The sequence below is a fragment of the Elaeis guineensis genome, chromosome 1, assembly GCF_000442705.2.
Source record: "Elaeis guineensis isolate ETL-2024a chromosome 1, EG11, whole genome shotgun sequence".
Taxonomy (NCBI): Eukaryota; Viridiplantae; Streptophyta; class Magnoliopsida; order Arecales; family Arecaceae; genus Elaeis; species Elaeis guineensis.
In genome coordinates, this window is record NC_025993.2 from 131,059,758 (window position 1) to 131,084,038 (window position 24,281).

Sequence of the window (24,281 nt, forward strand, 5' to 3'; positions counted from 1 at the left end):
GAAGCAAGCAATACACAAATACAACCAGCTTTTATAGTGGTTCGATGCACCCCAGCACCTACATCGACTCCTCAAGCACTCAGAAATTTTCGCTATAATCTATCTAAGATTATAGTCAGATACTTTTTTCGAACTCACTATCTAAAATTCAGTTGATTTTACATGGAACCATCAACCAAAACCTAATCCCAAGCCAATCTCTGGCTTACAATCCAATTTCAAGGTTTGGATAAACCTATCCCCCAGCTTCAATCTCCAATTAAAGTTAGTTACAGTAGAATGATTGAAATAAGAGCAATAAAACTATAAAAAGCTCTTTTAATCAGCTGATGAAGGTTGATAAAGCTCGAAAAATCTCTTTTTCAGAAAGCTTTTTAGATGGTGAGCTTGTCTTCTTGCTAGAAAGGCTCTTGTGAGTTGATATTTCAGATAGTTAAGGAATGATTGAACACACTTCAATATTTTTTGGTCTTTTCTCTTGGTTTCTTGCTTTTTTTTTTTGATTCTCTGTTGTTCTCTAGCTTTTTCAATGTATTTCGTGAGTGGTTTTTACTATTTGGAATGTCAAAAAGTCATTTATGATAATTGGAATTCAAAAGATAGCCATTCTGTAAAGTTTTGAAAATTCTGCGGAGCTGGCTGTTAGACTCCGAGTCGACTCAGATAGGATTCATTGACTCGAATACTATGCGAGTCTACTCAGCCAACGATGAGTCCACTCGAGTCAAATTTTTCAAAAATACGATTTTCTATCTTTTTCTAAGAACTTTGACTCAAATGATTTGAGTCGACTCAAGCTATCATGAGTCCACTCAAATCCTATGAGTCCACTTAGATTTTTTGGTTCTGAAAAAATCTTTTTTATTCTTTTTCTTGAAGTCAACTCAGATGACACTCGAGTTGACTCGAAAGCATGCCAGCTGAAACTCTAGCGCATCAGAACGTTCTTTTCTTTTATTTTTCCACTCGAATAAAATTTGAGTCCACTCAAACAACTTTCAATTGAAAATTTCTAAATAAATTTCTGCATAAATGACTTTTCTGCATAAATGACTTTTTTGCCTTTAACTTTTGGGGGCCTCTTCTATTTTGATTTTTATGACCTTTCATAGCAAGAAAGCTTCCAAGACATCTTGTTTGAGATTTATTTAACCCTTTAAATACCTTCATTTGATATTTTGAAATTTTTTTGAAACATTAATTTTATCAAACTATTAGTTCTATTATATACTCAAATATTTTATTATTCATCAAAATTAATCTTTAGGATCAACAATCTCTTCTTTTTTGATGACGATAAAACTTTAAATATATGAGCAAATAATATAAAATGTGATATATATCAACTTGTATTTCCAAAAATTATGAATCAATGCAAGCATTTTAAAGGATTAATCAAATGCATTTTAATGATTGAATATCAAACCTAAAATGATATAGAGATTGAATATTAGAGCAAAAGTTTAACATCTTTGGAATGTTATCAGAATAAAATGAAGCTTAAATTTTCATTAATAAAATCAGAGAATGATTCCTTTTTGTTTATAGTTCTTGCTCCCTCTTAGTTTGTACTTATTTACTTTGTTAAAATTAGATCAATCTCACACTTAGGTAGAGTTGGAGCAATATAATGAGTATCATGTATCAGAGTAATATGGTAATGAATATCATGTATCATGAGCAATATAGTAATGAGTAATATTATCATTTATAGCTCATATACATAGTCCTCTTTACTCCCCCTTTTTGTCATGAATCAATATATAAGAAAACCATAAGTGAGTGCAACAATAAACCATAAGAGATAAGAAGACAAGATTCATTAGATTAAAATAGAAGTCATACAATGTATCAGCAAAATGAATGTATTGCACAAAATCGTGTAGACAGTACACCAAGATACAGTCATCCAAATACATAAATATGTCTAAAGTTAATACAGAAGCAACACAAGTAAAGATCAGTACATAAGCAGCTCAAGATCCTAACAATCAAGCTAATCGGACCTAAGGCACTAGCTCTACTCCTTATTAGAAGGAACCTCTAAAAGCTCAGAAGAACTAGCCCCAGAGGTGGAAGGTCCGACCCTCCGACTCCTAATCCTACTGGATGGACCAATCACCTAAGGAGTTGGGAACCCTACATCAGCCCTAGTGCAAACTTTGAAGGGTGGTCGGGCCTGATTAGTGGAAGGCTGACTAGTAGTATGGGATGGAGACTGAGTAGAATGAGATATGAATGTTTTAGTTGGTATAGCTATTGCATTTATTGCTGTTGCTGGCACTGCTTCTGGGGCTATCCTGTATATCATACCAATCAAGCTGCCCATGGAGGTATGTACAAAAAGAATCCACTCTTGCTGAGCTTTATCGAGTCCTCAAACAGCCATCTACATCTTAGGACCCCTGGACTCGAGACTCCCCTTGAGTCTAGCAAGCTCTTTGGCCACATCTGATAGGTCAACAGGTGCATCTGGCTTGGACTACCTCTGTTCCATGGCAGTTAGTCTATTAGAGATAGGCCTAATTGGTGGAAGGCTGACTAGTAGTATGGGATGTAGACTAAGTAGAATGAGATATGAATGTTCTAGTTGCTATAGCTATTGCATTTATTGCTGTTGCTAGCACTGCTTCTGGGGCTATCCTATATATCATACCAATCAAGCTGTCCATGGAGGTATGTACAAAAAGAATCCACTCTTGCTGAGCTTTATCAAGTCCTCAAACAGCCATCTACATCTTAGGACCCCTGGACTCGAGACTCCCTCTGAGTCTGGCAAGCTCTTTGGCCATATCTGATACGTCAACAAGTGCATCTGGCTTGGACTGCCTCTATTCCATGGCAGTTAGTCTATTAGAGATAGCTCTTATCTCAATCTGAAGTCCATCAACTTTGTTAGATAAAGCTCTCACATCAGCACTCACTCTCATTGAGATCAAATTAGCTAACCTCTTAAGAAATGATGTGTCAGAAGCTACTAGATTAGGAGTGAAAATCGCAGAAGGTGAAACAGGTGGTGCTACGGGTGATGTAGGTGATGCTGGAGCAGAAGCAGAAATAGATGAAGGTGGAGAGAAGGATAAAGGTGCTGAATGTATGTCCTAGAAGTCAATCTTGACTGATGCATATTATATCTCTAAGACATGATTTTGTACTTTATGGATATTTATATTATCATTCATATTTTATATGTTCACGAATCATCCAAGAGATTAACAAGATGATGACACATATTCTTAAAGAGTTAAGAATTTGAGACATGTGTCATTGATGGTTAATTCTTAAATTACTCTTAGTCATAGGATCATCATAGGGATGGTGATTGATTCAAATAGATCGATGCACGGATCACTTCCTTCGAATAGATGGATCTCGAGTCTATGGTGTAGTAACACTGGAGCCAGAGTGCAGGTGGTTGTTAGAGAACAACTAGCATTGAGCATGACTAACACGAGAAGTTATATGGATGTCTGCTCACTTGTTAGTGACTTTCTCAATGCTGCAGTTGCATGATTGATCTTTTGACCTGCGGTGCTACAGCTACTCCCAGTGAAGCTGCTGGAGTTTGACTGCATATAAACATAGATCTCAATGAGCCTTTGTAGTAAATATTGACGATAGTTGGTCTACTATAGGAGTAGGATATACACCTAGATGGGATCTATCGATCCTAGTAGAAGAAAGTAGTCCTATGAGATTTATAAAGCTGAGTCCTTAAGTCTATTACCATAGCAGTGTGATTGATGGAAAAGAATTTTTATGAGAATCATATATAGATTTGAGCTGATTGAATCTATCATATGATTGATGATGAGATTTGACAATTCATCCATGACCTGCCATCTGGTCGAGACTCACGATAAAGAGACTATATCATACGTTAACTCACCTAAAGTTTATCACCTTTTATTCTACTGAGTTGTCACTACATACTGCTAGGTATCATTGGTAGATTATAAGACTCACAAGCATCATCTTGATGATCGATGATCTTTGATAGATAAAGTTAGAATGGTTCCAATCTATTGAAAAGAGTTTCAATGATATTGTGATAAAAATCACGATATATCTCACTACCAGACAGAATAGAACCTATGGGATCACACATAAAGAGATTTTTATTTGATCAAATGATTGAATTATAATTATGAATCATAATATAATTTGATTATCAATTTGATTGATGATTAATCCAATGCAAAAGTTACAATCAAGTAACTCGCTAAAGAGTTAGTGAGTTATAGGAGGATTAATTGGCAATTGAATTGCTAATTGGCTCAATTTGATTGAGCAATGGAGCTTGCATCAAGTATAATTAAATAAAATTTAACTTAATTTGATATGAATTTGATTTGATCAAACCTAATTGGGTTATAAGATAACCAAATTGGATTGGAGGATAATTCCTAATTGAATTAAGATTTGGATTTGACTCAATTCCTAATTAGACTAGGATGTATAAGTTTCTATTTGAACTAAAAATTCTTATCTTTTTGGATGCATCAAATTTTAATTAGATTAGGATTAAATTAAATTTGACTCAAGCACCAAGAAAGAGTCCAAAAGGATTAGGACTTCTTCTCTAATTATGTGACATCTAATCTAAATAGTTTGGGCTCCAAATCAAATTTGAATTTTCATCTATTTGGATCTAATCAGGTCTTAATATGATTAAGATTGGTTGGAGTTTAAATTAGTTTAAACCTGCCACCTAAATAGGAGTCCTAAGTGGACTAAGATTCTTTCTTTCATGCATCAAAACAGCCCCTACGTTAAACCAGATTTCATGCCACAAATAACCCATGCCCACCAGATTTTTAATTCCATCCTTTCTCCTCTTTTTAGTGTAAAATCTAGGCGCAAAACCTGGTTGTGGGCGGCATAAAAAATTTAAGAGTCCTAAGTTGTTTGGACTCTTATCTCCTACTCAAAATCAAACTCCCCTTTGCCTATTTAAACAAGAGAATTATGGGTCGGTTAGTGTGGCTGATAGAGATCAGATTTGACACCAAAATCAGAGGAGATTTGTGCATGGAAAATTCATAAGGTGCAACATGAGGTTGGAGGGCATGAGGTTTGTTCTTGCTTCATATCCATTCTTTCTTACACAACCAAAAGTTGGTTGTTAGGACAATCTCCTTTCTCTCTTTTATGTATATTTAGATATGGATTTTCTCTTTTTTCTTTATCCAAAAATTGGATAAAAATTCTTTCATCTCTATTATAGAGATTGATGCATGAGTTTTAGAAAGAAAAGAGAAGAAATGGTTCTTCTTATGATCTCTAGCATAGAGATCAACATCCTCCTACTTCTTCTTCTTCTTTAAGAGTATCTTGAGAGAAAAAAAAATTTTCAACCATCAAGATATGATCTCTGTAAGGGAGTTAGCATCCCGATGAGATCAAAAAACTTCTGATCAGATCAAAGTCTCATGTAGATATCCGTAAATATCGGATGCTTGTGTGGCTATAAAGAACTTTTAGAAGACATCCATGATCATCAGTTTATGGTGAAGATCGATCCATGCCATGGTATATTCTAGATTTATTTTTCTCTATTGAATTTCTGTATCTGAATCTTATCTTACATATGATGATCCTGTTTATGGTTTGAAGATTTGATCTTATATATGCTTAGATTAAATTAGATTTAATCTAAAAAATTTTAAAATTTTATTGCATACTCATTTTGAGAAATTTTGCATGTATGAAATCATGAAACTCCAATAGTAGTATCAGAGCCACATCATATGCATACGATTAGGATTTAGATTTAAAATCCATAGAGAAAAATTTCATATCTGAAAGTTTTTTATGTGGTTCTGATATAAGGTTATCCTGGCATAACTTGTTATATTGTATGGTTGTCTTAGAATGATGTTAAAATTTTTAATTAAATTAAAATTTTAGATCTAATTTTTGCAGCATATATGTGATATATGTTTTGTTATTTAGATATGAAAAGAGTTTTGAGGTCTATTTTGATTCGTATATATGATATATGAAAGCATGTTTAGGACTGAAATTTATTTTTATAATCTGAACTTATTCATGTATATGATATATGTTTATATATATGATCTGAAATTATTTCAAGATCAAAACATACTTTTCATGTAAAGAATTTAGATCTAAAAATTTAGATTTAAGATCTAAAATTAGTGTTTATGCATGAAGGATTGGTCATGGGTAGATCAAATTATGTCATGTAATTGGATTACATGTAGGATTTTTGATTTAATCATATTGGGTTTGAATTGATTTAGCAGTTGATCGAACGAGTCAAGTATTGATCAATAAAGCGAGATCAATAGAGCTTAAGATCATACAATTATTGTTGATCGAATCGATTGACATCCATATGTAGAATCGATTAACCTAAGGATCTAATTCAGTTCTATGGCTCGAATTTGATTCACCTAAGCTAACATATTCGGATCAATTAATCAATTGGTGTTTAAGGCAAGTAATTGAAATATGATTATTTAATTGATTTCATTCACTGATCTGGCTAATTTATTGATATTTAAGGAAAACAACGGAGGGACCCCCATCAATCTTCATTTACCTAGCCAATTTGAAAGATTGAGTCACAAATAAGATTGCTTAGTATTTTGATTTAGTCCATACCAATTAGATCAATCATGTGATGACAATTAGATGAGACCTAAACTCAAATCTCTCCATAAATATTAAGTCCAATGATCTTCCATCGTTGTAGATGTGCGGGCGTGCTACCGACGTTGATTATTCTCGGCTGACCATAGTGGTTCAGTTACATCGAAAATATGCAACCACTCTATTAGCAAAGAGTTACTCTAGGATAAAGATAGAGTTGGGCCCAATAACTGTTAGGTGAGGGATCCAATGATGATTTTGCATCTGCTTATGAACAGTGGGTTTGATTTAACTAAGAAGTATGGGCAATAACTGTTAGGTGAGCCTACATGACTTAGAGACCAAGTAGCTGCAACATGCTTAGAGAAGCATCTGGACAAAGAGTTGTCTATGCATCGATGTTTGTTCGTATTATCAATAACTGTTAGGTGAGGTGTACAGTATCGATGGGACTGTAGTACCCATTAGAAACTCAGTTGTCACATTAAAATTTTTGTTTCTTCATCTGAAGAGTGTGGGAGATCTGATAAAATAGTGAAAGTCTCTTTTTGCATCTAAAATTTTTTAAAGTAAATTATCAAATAAGTACAAATATCTAATTAAAATCTTTACTGTCTGCTGTTTATTGTGTCAGCTTCCAACCCTCTAGCTTGAATCCTAGATACCAATCAATTAATTGAAACCAATTATATAGACTAGCTCACAAACCTAAGAATCATTCTTAATTTTAGAAAATTAAGTAATGTTCTCTACCAGGTTATTTTGATGTTAACAATCCATCCAACTTATAGTCAACGAGCACTACTTGATGAGTGGATGGACAATGTCAATAAAGATAGGTGTTATATATTGAAGTCTATGAACTCCAACGTATGCATGAGCACATGTTCATAGTCAATGATATATTGATTCATTTACAAGTGTTGTGAGGTGATCAGAGTCACATAGTGCATGTGATGCATGATGGACAGTCAGTCTATGATCGTTATTTGATAATGATCAAAGACATTAAGAAGCTTAAAAAGCTCGACATGATCATGCACAAAGAATTTCTTGTGAATTTGATCCTGCAATCTTTGATTAATTTATATAAATAGTTTATAGTAGACTTGTTGAAAAATATATCCTAAAGCCAATCATCTAAGTGGTAGATGATTGGAATTAGTATATGAATTATCTAATAATAATAGTTATTTGGCAAATTCATCATAAAAGTTCTATTTTTCTTAAATAAACTCCTAAATTATGATGAAGTCCTTAAAACCACAATCAATCGATAAAGAAAGATTTATCGGATGGTTCTTAAATTATTCACGATCAAATGATAAGTTATTAACAAAGATGATAACTTATCAAGTGTAGGTCGCTGTATGCCATATGCGTTGGTTGTCCTCGTAATCAAGTGGTGTGGAGACACTGGTATGGCATCCAAGTGAGATGTAGGAGTATATCTACACTGAACGTGATCAATGCAATACTCTACTGTCAAAAATAGCTAGCTAAGGCCAATGGGTATAAGTGTCCCTCTGACCTGAGATCACCATGGTGACTTACAAGCAACTCACTGTCCTTTGGTGCTGGACTACCTGTATTTTTAATATAGGTTTGAAAGATTTTTAGGTACAATTAAGTACTTGTGAAGTCGGTGTGTGAGTCAAGATGAGATTGACCACTCCTGATTAACTTCAAGAAGAGAATATCTCGCTGTGTTTCAATTTAGCAAAACCTAGGCCTGGGTAATCCTCGTGAAGAGTCACGAGATTTGTAAAATTTTGAGACACAATAGAAATGATTTGTATAAGTGCTGAAAGCATACTCAAAGTCGTCTTGAGCATTTTTGATCAAAGAGATGAATTATACGGTAACCATGGATCAGGATTCTTAGAATGTTGCTTTGCATACATTCGACCTATCTGGACGTCAGGAACCATTGCTAGATGGTTACTTCGACTGATACAGAAATTAATTTCTGTACTACCGACTTAGGTTCAAACCTATAGGGTCACACACATAAAAGATTGTAACCTAATCAGATGGTTAATCGATGATTGAGAATCATTCTAAGGTTAAATGATCAATGTGATTGATATTTGACCTAATGTAAGTGTTGCAGGAGGATCAATTAGCAATTGAATTTCTAATTGGCTCAATCTGATTGAGCAATTGGGCTGAGATCAAGTCTAATTGAATTTGATTCAATTAGAATTGGTTTGGACTTAATTGGATTAAGTCTAATTGGTTTATTAGATAAGCCAGTTGCAAGGGAGAACAAATTTCTGTTCGACTAGGACTTGTATGCACCTAATTCTTAATTAAGTTAGAATTTAAATCAAAATTAAATATGATTTAATCTAATTTAATTGGGCTCCTAGTTGGACTAGGATCATCCTTAATTAGGATGCAATTAATCTGGATTGGGTTCAAAGAGTTTGACCTAGTCTACATGAGAATCCTAGTTAGACTAGGATTCCATCTTCTCCCTTGCACCACCTAAGAAAGCCCACGCCCACATATTTATTTTAGATATTTTTTTATGATATCCATATCTAAGGAATGTAATCTCACATCACTTATTCTAGAGATTTGAATCAGATTTGATTTGGTTCATTATGGAAAGTGGTTTGGGTTTATTTCCTTTGAAAAAGTCTCTCTTAACAAAAACTCCTCTCCCCTCTCTTGCGCCAACTTTCTCCAGGCCTACCTTTTCTTTTTGTCACCTCTTTTGTGTGTGGTTTTCTGATCTCCATGCAGATAATAAGGAAAGGGGCATCCAAGAGTTGGACGCCCCATGGTTTTCTGTTTGACTAGGTCATTTGACCTAGTCTACCTTATCTAGTGGTGCCTCCTATATGATAGGAGGTGGGAGTCAGAAATCTGTAGTTTTTTCCATAGAAAAGGCATAGAAAAAGAAGATGGCATAGGTGTTTTGAGGTGCCAGTTTTCTTGGAGGAGAGTCTTCTATCAAGACATCAAAAGTTGATGTCTTGTAGAGACAAAAGGTAAGAGAGAAGATTATTTTCTCTTATTATTATTTTTTTAATTTATTTTCTCTTTATTTTTGTGATTTTTATGTGATAAAAATTTGAGAGAGAAAGAGGGATGGCATGGTGGATCTATGCTCCAATGAGTTGGGACATGGTGATCTGATTTTGGACATGATCTAATCATATCCTGATGAGAGAAGAAGAAGAAAAGAAGGTCATCTCTTAAAGTTTCTTTTAGAACCTTTCTTCTCCATCAATCATGAGATTTTTCTATAAGAAAAATCAGATAATATAAGATCTGAAAGTTTATGAAACATTTAGAGAAGAAGGTCTCCTCATATCCTAGCATAGAGATGTTCTCAAGACATCAATCATTGATATCCTGAAAGAGAAGATCTGTCTTCTCTTAGGACCTTTTCTATTATATATTATTTTTGATTTTAGAGAGGTCCAAGGGTTTGACTTCTCCCTTATTCCTCCTCATATTCTTCATCTCTTAGAATGTTCATGAGATCCGAAGAATATTTTTAGATTAACCATCCGAAGGGATCCGCAAGAAGCTAGCACTTCGAGCGAAATTTCGTTCAACAAACCTCTAATTTTGTTGCAGCCTCATGTGGATCTCTTGTAGAGGCCGAATACATGTGCGGCTCCAAAGATAATAAAAAAAATCAACAGCAGAGTTCTTGACCCACGCGAAGGTAAGAGATCAGATCTCTTCTCTTACCTAGATGTGATCTAGGTTTTAGATCTAAAACTGTTTTAGATCTAGGATATTGATTTGATCAATACCAAAGCTTTTATTTTCTAACTTATAAATGCAATATAACATATTATAGATCCTAGTTGTAGGGTTTAGTAATCTGATTACATGCATTTATAGATTAAATTATTTAATTTACATATTCTGTTGCATTACATTTCAAAAATATTTTAAAATTCATGCATGAAACCCTGTACTTTTTCCATCAGTGGTATCAGAGCCAGGTTCTTTTATAACATGTTCATGATTGCATTAAAATAAATTTAAAAAATAAAATAATGATCGCACAGACTGTAGGTTGTCCTGTTATAAGATTTACCCCTTATAATGCAAAGGTTGTCCTGATACGTTGCGATCTAGAAAATTAAAAAAAGTTTAAATAAATCTTGTCATGAATGTTTTAGATTAGGTTATTTTATTTCATGAATTTTTATATAATGTACATAGATTAAAATCAGCCAAGAACAGGATCTTATGAAGGTTTTGTTTGCTGATCGAGCCGGTGCTCTCAAAAATTAGGCTGACTCGACCAGCATGCTAGCTTGAAACTGCATTGTAAAATGCTGTTCGGGCCGGCTCGGTTAGGAAGCGAGCCAGCTCGCCTGAAAATTGGGCCGGCTCGGATAGGATCTGAGCCAGCTCGATTGAAAAATTGGTTGAATTATTTTTCTCACTGATTTTAATTATTTTAACCTACAATTAATGTTTGTTAGTGAAATAAGCCGATCCATTTTTGAAATGAGTCGACCTATTTAGTGAAACAATACTAGATTGTATTAAATCTTTCAAAAGTTGAAAATAATTTTCAAAATGCCGAACCCCAACCCTCAGCCATGAACTTAATTAAAAGAATTAAGTGATTGTTTAGGATCTAGATTTATGATTTAAAGATCCTAAGATAATTTCAAAAAACATGGGTTAAAGGATAATGGTTAGCTTTGATCAGGTCATTAACTGGGTTAGACCTAGGGTTAGATTAAATATGGACTAAGTTAAAAATTGATCAAACCTAATTAAAAGTTAATTAGGATTAAGTCATTTCTATAGATCACTTCAATAGTTGTAGTTGATCAAAGTCCATATATCTAACAAACGGACACTGATCATGGCTCAGCGGCTGAGCTCGAGTCTTTAGGCAGACCAAATCAAAACTGATAAACCAGTTGGTGTCTAAAGTAAACCAAACCGGTGGTTTTTAATTTGCAGCCTGCTTATCTGGCCATTTCTTATGGTGTCTTAGGTAAGCTTTGGCAGACCCTCCCATCAATCATACTTACCTAGCCAATGTGGTTAATTAGGTCTTGATTAAGTTGCTCATTGATTCATGCTAACCCATATCACATAGGAAATCAATGAGTCTGATTTCATTCAGTGAGACTGATTTAGGTGCCCATGAACTAAATTTGATCCTAGTCCTTGTTAATGACTTGAGAAGTCAGTGGGAGGACTTGACTTGGTGAAGTCAATGGGAGCAAACTTATCCATGTCCTTTCTATCCTTAAATCACTAATAATTTTAAATTTTCTAAAATTATTAGGTCCTTAAAATGATAAAGTTATGAAGATAACTGAGTCATAGCCTCCCATTAAGATGTTTGATAATGGGTCCATTAACTCAATAATCATTGCAGACCCAAAGGCCTGGTGCTTGTTGACTAATGAAATTATCACTCATCATATGATGATTTAGAAGTATCTCTCTAATGGTGGTTAGGTTGGCCAACCAAAGTTGGGCTTAATCATTCATTGGTTAGATGCACCAAGTATGGTCATGTTAATGGTTGGACTTAACCGGATCTTTACAGTGGAGGCCAAAGCCTACTGATTAGGTTTCTGGGATAAAATTAAATTATTAGAAGTTGTTTGGAGAAATAATTGGTTAATGAACCTACCCGTAGATGCAGATGGGTTGGCCAACCAAAGTCGGGCTTGTGTGTAGTCTATGTGGATTCTAGTACCTACTAAAAAATTAAAGTAATTCTCTGAATTGGAGGTAGAGGCTATTAATTTGAATAAAATAGTGAGAGAATCTTGAGACTAAAATCTAAGTCTCTAGGCTTAAAATAATTCATATACATTAGGTCATTGTTCTCTTTTCTCAAAATAAGGCTAAACCTTAATTGCTCCAATCGTTGTTAGACATTGATGACTTATGGGATCCAACTTCGATAATTAGTATCAAAAGTTGAATTTGGTTCAGCAGTATGAATGGGTTCGTATTGGGACTTCTTAGTCCAGTCAAAATAATTAGTCCAAAATTGATCCAAATCAGGCATGTTGCTTCTACTGTTAGAAGCAGGGTCATAGGAAGAAGAATTGTCTTGCTTCCCTTGACCATAATAGGCTGAACAAGAGAAAGAAGCAAGAGTTGCTCATCAAGGATGTTATATAATAACACCTTAAAGTTTCTCTATGTAATTCTACTACCTAGGTATTAGAAACCGATAGTCTTATGCAATTTATTGCTAGGACTACAAGTAAGTGGAATGTTTGAAAATGGTGAGAGATTCTTGAATATTAGGGATGGAAGTCTTATTTCAATCCTAAATTTAGGAATTATAGAGTTTATTTTTAAATATTATCATTTAGAGTAATTATTACTATTGTCCATTGTTTATGATGAATGTAATCTTTGTTGGCCTTTTGGCCAAAGATGATCATCATTCATTAATAAAGGAAGATATTATAATATTATTATGAATAATGTTACAATAATACATGGACAATAAGAAAATGACATTTAACATTTACACAGTTTGTTAAGTGTAATGTACACATCCAAGTTAGATAATATCATGGATGTCTATCTTTGGCATTATAGGCTTAGTCACCTTGACAAGAACAGGATAAACAGATTAGCTTGAGAGAAAAATCTTGACATCAATGATTGTGAATCATTGATAGCCTGTGAGTCTTATCTTCTTGAAAAGATGACAAAGTCACCTTTTAATGAAAAAGGTGAAGGAGCTGATAAAGTTTTAAGTCTCATACATAATGATGTATGCGGACCTATGAACTTAAGTGTCAGAGGAAGATATTAACATTTCATTACAGATGACCTATCTAGGCATGGGTGCGTCTGGCCTGAATCATTTGAAATGTTCAAATGATTCAATAATGAAAGATAGAAACAAACTGGATAAGGTGTTAGAACTCTTCGATCAGATCAAGGAGGTGAATACTTATCAGTGAGTTTGTGACATATCTCAGAGAGAATTGGATTCTCTCTCAGTAAATTTCTTTTCGGAACACAGTGTATCTGAAAGGAGAAGTTGAACTTTGTTAGACATGGTTCAATCCGCGATAGGGTTCACTTCTCTGTCTGTTTCAAGATTGGGCTCTTGTGTGACTATCTGTTTTACTCTGAAAATATACTGAGTAAGTCTGTTGTGCAGATTCTATATGAGATATGGATCGGGCATAGACCTAGACTCTCTCACCTTTGGGTTTGGAGTTGATCGACCTATGTCAAAAGTTTGCATACAGATAAACTTGATTCTTGGTCCAATAGATGTTTAAGGGTTACTAATTCTAACATGCTGAAGAACATAAGATGCTCATCAGCAGTAGGGCATTCCTTTTGGAAAGGAGTTCCTTAGAGAAGGAACTGATGCCTATCAAGTTGAACTTGAAAGTTTGACTGGTAGAAAATGAACCGACATAATCTAGTAAACCTACAGAACCGAATTTGATTAGATCAAACTCGAAGCCCATTAAAGTAACACCTTTAAGGAGATCTGGTAGAGTACCGCATTAATCAGATAGACATTTCAGTGTCTAGGTCTGGGATGGCGATCCTGTTGAGCTCGATGAGATTAACAAGGATCCGATCACCTATAGGGATGCAATGCAGTGGCCTAACTCTGAGAAGTGGCTTGGAGCCATTAAATTCAAATTGAAGTTCATGGAAATCAATAGTGTATGGACACTAGATGATTCACCTGAAGGGATAAAACCCATTGGGTGTGAATGGATTTTTTAAAAGGATCAGAGTAGCGCAGATGGAAAGGTGGAGACCTATAAAGCCCATTTCGCTATTATTCCAGAGTTGGAACATACGTTTTGAACATATATCTTTATTATGAACAAAGAGGAACCCTGCATTTATAAGTAGGCAAAATGTTCTATAGTGTTAGTCCTTGTGTTGTCTGTGGATGAAATTCTCTTAATCAAGAATGACATTCCAGCATTGCAAGGAATAAAGGTTTGGGTGTAATCTAATTTCTCCATGTTCAAGATCAGATATGGTATACTGACTAATGGTAGTGAGTAGATACCAGTCTAATCTAAGTAAGAACCACTGGAAGATTGTATAGACAATCCTGAAGTATTTGAAAAATACTAAGGTTCAGTGACTCAAATATGAAAATACTGACTTTAAACATGTGGATGTTTCGATTTCAGTCAGATTAAGATGACAACAAGAAAGTATCAGATCATACCCTAATTATAGGAGCGATCTGCTGGAAAGGTTCCAAGCAGGATACTTTAGCCTACTCAGTTAGTGATGTAGAGTACATCATAGCATATAATGCTGCCATGTAAGCTGTGTAGTTGCTGAGCTTCATTAGCAGGTTGGAGTGGCACCCTCCATCAATGGTCTAGTCCTATCGTAGAACTGGAGCCATAGCTCTGGCTAAAGAACTGAAGGACTAGCATACTCTGTATTGCTATCACTTTTGATTTTAGATTAGGGTGACATCGATCTTTGGAAGATCGATGAAAAAGGAGAATTTGACCGACCCATTTGCTAAGGCCTCGGAACTAAGCAGTTCTACGAACTCAAGTGAAAGATAGAATATTTGATATCATTCTGATTGACGTTAGTACAAGTGGGAGTTATTGAGAAATATATCCTAAAGCCAATCATTCAAGTGGTAGATGATTGGAATTAGTATATGAATTATCTAATAATAATAGTTATTTGATAGGTTCATCATAAAAGTTCTATCTTCCATAAATGAACTCCTAAATTATGATGAAGTTCTTAGAACCATAATCAATCGATAAAAGAAGATTTATCGGATGGTTCTTAAATTATTCACGATCAAATGATAAGTTATTAACAAGGACGATAACCTATCAAGTGTAGGTCACTGTATGTCATATGCGTTGGTTGTCCTCGTAACCAAGTGGTGTGGAGACACTGGTATGGCATCCAGATGAGATGTAGGAGTATATCTACACTGAACGTGACTAATGTAATACTCTACTGTCAAGAGTAGCTAGTTAAGGCTAATGGGTATAAGTATCCCTCCGACCTGAGATCACCATGGTGACTTGCAAGCAACTCACTATACTTTGATACCAGACTGTCTGTATTTTTAATATAGATTCGAAAAATTTTTAGATATAGTCAGGTACTTATGAAATTGGTGTATGAGTCAAGATGGGATTGACCACTCCTGATTAACTTCAGGAAGAGAATGTCTCACTGTGTTTCAATATAGCAAAACCTAGGTCTGGGTAATCCTCGTGAGGAGTCACAGGATTTACAAAATTTTGAGACACAATAGAGATGACTTGTATGAGTGTTGACAGCATACTCAAAGTCATCTTGAGTATTATTGGTCAAAGGGATGAATTATACGGTAACCATGGGTCAGGGTTCTTAGAATGTTGCTTTGCATACATTCGATCTATCTGGACGTCGGGAACCATTGCTAGATGGTTACTTTGACTGGTACAGAAATTAGTTTCTATGCTACCGACTTAGGTTCGAACCTATAGGATCACACACATAAAAGATTGTAACCTAATTAAATGGTTAATCGATGATTGAGAATCATTCTAAGGTTAAACAATCAATGTGATTGATGTTTGACCTAATGCAAGTATTGTAGGAGGATCAATTAGCAATTGAATTGCTAATTGGCTCAATCTGATTGAGCAATTGGGCTGAGATCAAGTCTAATTGAATTTGATTCAACTAGAATTGGTTTGAACTTAATTAGATTAAGTCTAATTGGTTTATTAGATAAGCCAGTTGTAAGGGAGAACACGTTCCTGTTCGACTAGGACTTGTATGCACCTAATTCGTAATTAAGTTAGAATTTAAATCAAAATTAAATATAATTTAATCTAATTTAATTGAGCTCTTAGTTGAACTATGATCACCCTTAATTAGGTTGTAATTAATCTGGATTGGGTTCAAAGAGTTTGACTTAGTCTACATGAGAATCTTAGTTAGACTAGGATTCCATCTTCTCCCTTGCGCCACCTAAGAAAGCCCACGCCCACATATTTATTTTTAGATATTTTTTTTATGATATTCATGTCTAAGGAATGTATTCTCACACCATTTATTCTAGAGATTTGAATCAGATTTGATTTGGTTCATTATGAAAAGTGGTTTGGATTTATTTCCTTTGAAAAAGTCTCTCTTGACAAAAACTCCTCTCCTCTCTCTTGTGCCAACTTTCTCCATGCCTACCTTTTCTTTTTATTCCCTCTTTTGTGCGTGGTTTCCTGATCTCCATGCAGATAATAAGGGAAGGGGCATCCAAGAGTTGGACGCCCCATGGTTTCCTTGTTTGACTAGGTCATTTGACCTAGTCTACCTTATCTAGTGGTGCCTCCTATATGATAGAAGGTGGGAGTCAAAATCTGTGGTTTTTTCCATAGAAAAGGCAGAGAAGAAAAAGGATGGCATGGATGTTTTGAGATGCCAGTTTTCTTGGAGAGTCTTCTATCAAGACATCAAAAGTTGATGTCTTGTAGAGACAAAAGGTAAGAGAGAAGATTGTCTTCTCTTATTATTTTTCTTTTAGTTTATTTTTTTTTATTTTTATGATTTTTATGTGATAAAAATTTGAAAGAGAAAGAAGGATGGCATGGTAGATCTATACTCCAATGAGTTGGGATATGGTGATCTGATTTTGGACATGATCTGATCATGTCCTGATGAGAGAAGAAGAAGAAAAGAAGGTCATCTCTTAAGATTTCTTTTAGAATCCTTCTTCTCCATCAATCATGAGATTTTTCTATGAGAAAAATCAGATAATATAAGATCTGAAAGTTTGAAAAATATCTAGAGAAGAAGGTCTCCTCATGTCCTAGCATAGAGATGTTCTCAGGACATCAATCGTTGATGTCTTGAAAGAAAAAATCTATCTTCTATTTGGATTTTTTTATTATATATTATTTTGATTTTAGGGAGGTCCAAGGGTTTGATTTCTCCCTTATTCCTTCTCATATTCTTCATCTCTTGGAATGTCCAAGAGATCCGAAGAATATTTTTAGATTAACCATTCAGAGGGATCCACAAGAAGCTAGCACTTCGAGCAGATCTTCGTTCGACGAACCTCCGATTTTGTTGCAGCCTCATGTGGATCTCCTGTAGAGGTCGGACGTATGTGCGGCTCCAAAGACAATAAAAAAATCAATCACAGAGTTCTTGACCTACGTGAAGGTAAGAGATCTGATCTCTTCTCTTACCTAGATGTGATCTAAATTTTAGATCTAAAACTGTTTTAGATCTAGGGTATTGATTTGATCAATACCAAAGCTTTTATTTTCTGACTTATAAATGCAATATGACATGTTATAAGTCCTAGTTGTAGGGTTTAGTAATCTAATTACATGTATTTTTAGATTAAATTATTTAATTTACATATTCCACTGCGTTACATTTCAAAAATATTTTGAAATTCATGCATGAAATCCTGTACTTTTTCCATCAAGACTACCATATGAAAGATCATCTTGACATCTTATCTCAATTGGTCAAAGTATTGGTAACAAAAGAACCTTGAAAGAGTTCAGAGATAAATACTTGGAAAGCCTAAAAAAATAAAGACACACCTAGAGTAGACATGTCGAAATTGCTCAATACTATTCTTACAATTTTCTCTTCTCTCAGTTGAGTTATAGACTTTAGTGATTTTATATAGAGTTGATGGAAAGTGGAGGGTTGAGGAAGTAACCCTTAAATTTATAATTGGGCAAGTTGCTGCTGTGACCATGGGTATCTGTCCTTTATGATTATCGTTTAGATTTAGTTCTTAGAGATGGTCTCTATTATTTGTATGGTGATGCATCTGTGAACTTAATTGAGCAAGCAGTGAATACCATTGGATCTGAGAGATCCAAAATTAAGATAAACTTAAGTATATGTAGAACCTTGGGCTAAGTCATATTGGAGAAGAAATCATTAACAAACTAAAGAAATATAGGCTTTTGGGCTCATTAACTATTAAGTCATATCTAGTTTGTGCATCATCTCTTTGAGAAAATATGATCAAGCTATTCTTGTGGAACAAGAAGAAAAAGACTACTGATATACTTATCCTTGTACACATTTGATGTGCGTAGCCCATATGATGTGCTAATAAAGGAGTTATCTCTATTTCGTTGCCTTTATCGATGTTCAGTCATGGTATGGGTAAGTATATGTGATACAAATCTGAAAATTTTGAAAGGTTCAAATAATTCAGATGTAATGTAGAGAAGCAAATCAATAAATTTTTAAAGGTACTTTGATCGGATCGAGGATGCAATATCAATGAAAATTTTTTTTTGATTATTTCATAAAATAGTATTGTTTCATACTGGACTGCTCTTAGTACATCTCAGCTCAATGAGATAATTAAGAAGAGTTATGGGATTATATGTGTTGTGGTCCGATCCATAATGAAATTCACTGATTTATTTTATTTCTTTAAGGACATGCTTTATTTCTATAGAATTGGATTCTCTCTAAATCTATTTCTATCACACTGTATGAGATATGGCACGGTGAGAACTGAATTTTGGTTATTTGAAGATCCAAGGATGTCCAGCCTATGTCAAGGATAACAAATGGATATGTTAGAGGATAGGTCTATAAAGTTCATCCTAAAAGAGTTTGGGATGTTACTTTTCTTCTTAAAGGATTATAATATGATTGTGATCTGACATGCTATTTTAAAAAAATATTTAACTAGGATGAAGCAGTGAAAAAAAAAGTTAAGCTCGAAGAGAGTGGCTCTGAAGAGCAATGAGCCGTAGGACCTAAAGAACCTATTCATGATGAGCCAGTAGATGTATATTTTTTCTTCACCTCGTACATATAGTAGGATCTTCAATCCTCTCGAAAGGTACTTGGGTATGCTTAATGGAGGATGTAGAAAAAATATTTCTCATGAAAGATTGAGAACATAGAGATGATCTCAAAACCTACAATGAGGCAATGTTAGACATCGACTCCAAGAAAGGATATGAATTAGCTTTTCTGACTAGATATCTTTTAAAAATTTTTATATGAAGTAGCTTATGGATTTCACTTCTCGTGATATGAGATTACAAAATCTGTAATAATCTTGGAGTTAAAATATTCATTTCGATGATATGATTAAATTATTTGATCAGAAATGAGAAATTATGTGTTTCTAAAAAGGGTCAGTGGGAGTGTCCAATACTAACATCGGTTAAAATATAGTTGTATATAAATTTTTTCATAAAAAATATAAAGCAGACGTCCTAAAGATCTATAGAGATAGATGCAATTGGATGCTTGTATTTTCATAGAAAAAGTACAGAGACTAGATGCTAAAAGGATTCAGTATAGAAATCTCGGAGAGCGGTCTGCTATCCTCTTGGGCATAGATGTATGCCAAGTAATGTACTTAAACTGATATAGATAATACTGTGAATGTTACGAGTAAATATCAGTTGTATCCTGACTGAGAGCACTAAATTGCTATGAAAACATCCTTAAGCTCTTGAGAAGAACTAAGAATTTATTCTTAATTTGGAGAAGGATTAAAAATAGAAGTGGGATGATACACCAATTTAGATTTTATGTTTGTCGTTGATGGTAGAATGTCTACATTATAGGTATAATCATATCGATATTTTAGAAGGGTTCCAAGCAATCGATCGATGGAAGCTGAGTACACTGTAGATATGTAGGATGCATTCTAACTCTAATATTAGTTGCAGAATTGGATGTCACGCCATCAGATACCATGACACTATACTGTAAAGACAATGGTACCATAGCCCTTGCTAAGAAGCTTAGGTCTCACCAGATATCCAAGCACATAGAGCAGCAGAACATGCGACAATCTCAAGTAGAAATACATAGAGGTGCAGAGAGCAAACCCTATATGAGATATGAATAACCCACTGGTAAGTCACTTGGCTAGCCAATGACTAAAGCCTGTCTTGTAAAGATGGAGCTTGGTACTTGGCAGATTGACTTTAGTACAAATGAAAGATTATTGGATGTATGTCCTAGAAGCCAATCTTGGCTGACGTATATTATATCTCTAGAATATGATTTTATACTTTATGGGCATTTATATTACCATTCATATTTTATGTGTCCATGAATCATCCAAGGGATTAATAAGATGATGACACATATTCTCAAAGAGTTGAGAATTTGAGACATGTGTCATTGATGGTTAATTTTTAAATTGCTCCTGATCATAGGATCATCATAGAGATGGTGATTGATCCAGATAGACCACAACATGGATCGCTTCCTTCGGATAGATGGATCTCGAGTTTGTGATATAGTGACACTGGAATGAGAGTGCAGGTGGTTGTTAGAGAACAACTAGCACTGAGCATGATCAATACGAGAAGTCACATGGATGTCTGCTTACTCGTTAGTGACTTTCTCAATGCTGCAGTTGTATGACTGGTCTTTTGACCTGCAATGCTACAGCTGCTCCAAGTGAGGCTGCTAGAGTTTGACTATATATAAATATAGATCTCAATGAGCCCTTGTAGTGGATGTTGACGATAATTGATCCACTATAGGAGTAGGATGTACACCTAAATAGGATCTATCGACCTTAGCAGAAGGGAGTAGTCCTCTGAGATTTATGAAGCTGAGTCCTTAAGTCTATGGCTATAGCAGTATGATTGATGGAAAAGAGTTTTCATGAGAATTACATATGGACTCAAGCTGATTGAATCTATCATATGACCGATGATGAAGTTTGATAATTTATCCATGACCTGCCATCTGGACAGAACTCACGATAGAGAAATTATATCATACGTTAACTGCACCTAGAGGTTCATCACCTTTTATTCTGTTGGATTGCTACTACATACTGCTAGGTGTTATTGGTGGATTGTGAGACTCACGAGCATCGTCTTGATGATCGATGATCTTTGGTGGCAGAGTAGGAATGGTTTCAATCCATTAAAAAGAGTTTCAATGATATTGTGATAGAGATCACGATATATCTCACTACTAGACAGAATAGAACCTATAGGATCATACACAAAAAGATTTTTGTCTGATCAGATGGTTGAATTATGATTATGAATCGTAATAGGATTTGATTATCAATTTGATTGATGATTAATCTAATGCAAAAGTTATAATCAAGATACTCGCTAAAGAGTTAGCGAATTATAGGAGGATTAATTGAGAATTGGATTACTAATGGACTCAATTTGATTGAGCAATAGGACTTACATCAAGTCTAATTAAATAAAATTTAATTTAATTTGATATGGGTTTGATTTGATCAACCCTAATTGGGTTATAAGATAACCAAATTGAATCAGAGGATAATTCCTAATTGAATTACGATTTGGGTTTGACTCAATTCTTAATTAGAATAGGATGTATGAGTTTCTATTTAGACTAAAAATTCTCATCTTCTTGGGTGTACCAAATTTTAATTGGATTGTGATTAAATTAAATTTGACTCAAGCACCAAGAAAGAGTCCAAAAGGACTAAGACTCCTTCTCTAATTAGGTGACATCTAATCTAAATAGTTTGGGCTCCAAATCAAATTTGAATTTTCATCTATTTGGATCTAATCAGGTCTTAATATAATTAGGATTGGTTGGGGTTTAAATTGGTTTAAACCTGCCACCTAAATAGGAGTCCTAAGTGGACTAAAATTCCTCCTTTCATGCACCAAAACAGCCCCCACGTTAAACCAGATTTCACGCCACAAATAACCCACACCCACCAGATTTTTAATGCCATCCTTTCTCCTCTTTTTAGCATGTAAGAAAATAGAAAATCCCCTCTTTTTTTCATGTAAAATCTGGGTGCAAACCCTAGTTGTGGGCGGCATCAAAAATTTAAGAGTCCTAAGTTGTTTGGACTCTTATCTCCTACTCAAAATTAAACTCCCCTTTGCCTATTTAAACAAGGGACTTATAGGTTGGTTAGTGTGGTTGATAGAGATCAGATTTGACACCAAAACCAGAGTAGATTTGTGCATGGAAAATTCATAGGGAGAGAGGTGTGATGTGAGGGTGGAGGGTGTGAGGTTTGTTCTTGCTTCATATCCCTTCTTTCTTACACAACCAAAAGTTAGTTGTTAGGACAATCTCTTCTCTCTCTTTTGTCCATATTTAGATATAAGTTTTTTTTTTCTCTTTGTCTAAAAGTTGGACAAAAATTCTTACATCTCTATTGTAGAGATTTGATGCATGAATTTTAGGAAGAAAAAAGAAGAAAGGATTCTTCTCATGATCTCTAGCGTAGAGATCATGATCCTTCTACTTCTTCTTCTTCTTCTCTAAGAGTGTCTTAAGAAAAAAAAAATTTCAACTGTCAAGATGTGATCTCTGTAAGGGAGCTAGCACTCCGATGAGATTAAAAAGCTTCTGATCAGATCAGATTCTCATGTAGATACCCATAGAGGTAGGATGCTTGTGCGGCCACAATGGACCTTCGAAAGACATTCATGATTATCAGTTTACGATGAAGATCAATCCATGCCAAGGTATGTTCTCTATTTATTTATTTTTATTTAATTTATATATCTAAATCTTATCTCACATATGATGATCCTGTTTATAATTTTAAGATTTGTTCTTATGCATGCTTAGATTAAATTAGATTTAATCTGAAAAATTTTAAAATTTCACTACATACTTGTTTTGAAAAATTTTGCATGCATGAAACTATGAAACTCCAACAAAAGGTGCTGGAGCAGCAGGAGTAGAAGGCTCTCTAACCTCCTCTGCTCATCGCTCTCACCTCTCCTGACTAGAAACTTTCTTAACCCATCTACTTCCAATTGACTTCTAGCCCATATGATTCAGAGTCTTGTCATCATATCCATCAAATTGGGGTAGCTTCTTACAAGTTTCATTTTCTAGAGAAATTTTCACTTCCAAAAAGACTCGGGTGAGAGGCATTCCATATGGTAGACAGACTTTTTTCTTTACAGCCACCTCCCTCCTTTGATGCATCATGATACAAGGTAGATTTAGGGGCATACCTCAAACAATGTAAGACATAACCATGAGCTTCCTCTCAGATACAAAGTCAAATCAATCAAGTTTAGGAATGAAAATCCTATTGATCATATGATGCAATAACCTCATTTCTAGGGGTAGGGTGTTGGCTAAGACATCTCCTAGAATGTCATCTCTCCCCCCAATAAATCATGCCTCTTCCTTCTGATCAGATAGCCTTTCAAATACAATTCTATCTTTAGATAGTCCAAGAATCTGAGCTAGCCTATCTTTAGAAACATCAAACCAAATTCCTTTAACTGATGAAATAATCTCTCCTGATCCTCTTCTCAAGTTCCCATAGAACTCTCTAACTAGATGGGGATACATAGGTAGATCTAATTTACAAAAATTTCTTCATCCCATGGCTTCAATTCATTGACCCATCAGAAAATCATATCTCTTAAAGAAATTGAAGTAATTTTTTCTCCCCATTGCAATCACCCTGGCTGCCATTTTCTCTATTGGAGAGGGCTGAGAAGGAGGGGTAATGTTATATTGATCGTCAAGTTCACGCTTAGGTTCTCCTTCAGATTTAGCTTCGAGTCAACTCACTTCTGTTGCATGAAAAGAATTCCCTTTTGTTTGAGCCCTAGATAGCCATTCCTCGAATGCCTCAAACAAAGAACACTTCAATTTGTGCACAACCCTCATCCATGGACCCATCCCACTAAATCTAAGAAGGAATCAAGGAACAAAGGACAAATGGA

At 34.7% G+C, this 24,281-nt stretch overlaps 1 pseudogene; it reads left to right on the top strand.

Annotated features, from left to right (window-relative positions):
- Positions 1-2,234: 2,234 nt before the first annotated feature.
- LOC105035277 (glucan endo-1,3-beta-glucosidase 14-like) overlaps positions 2,235-24,281 on the top strand; it is a 32,041-nt pseudogene continuing 9,994 nt past the window's right edge.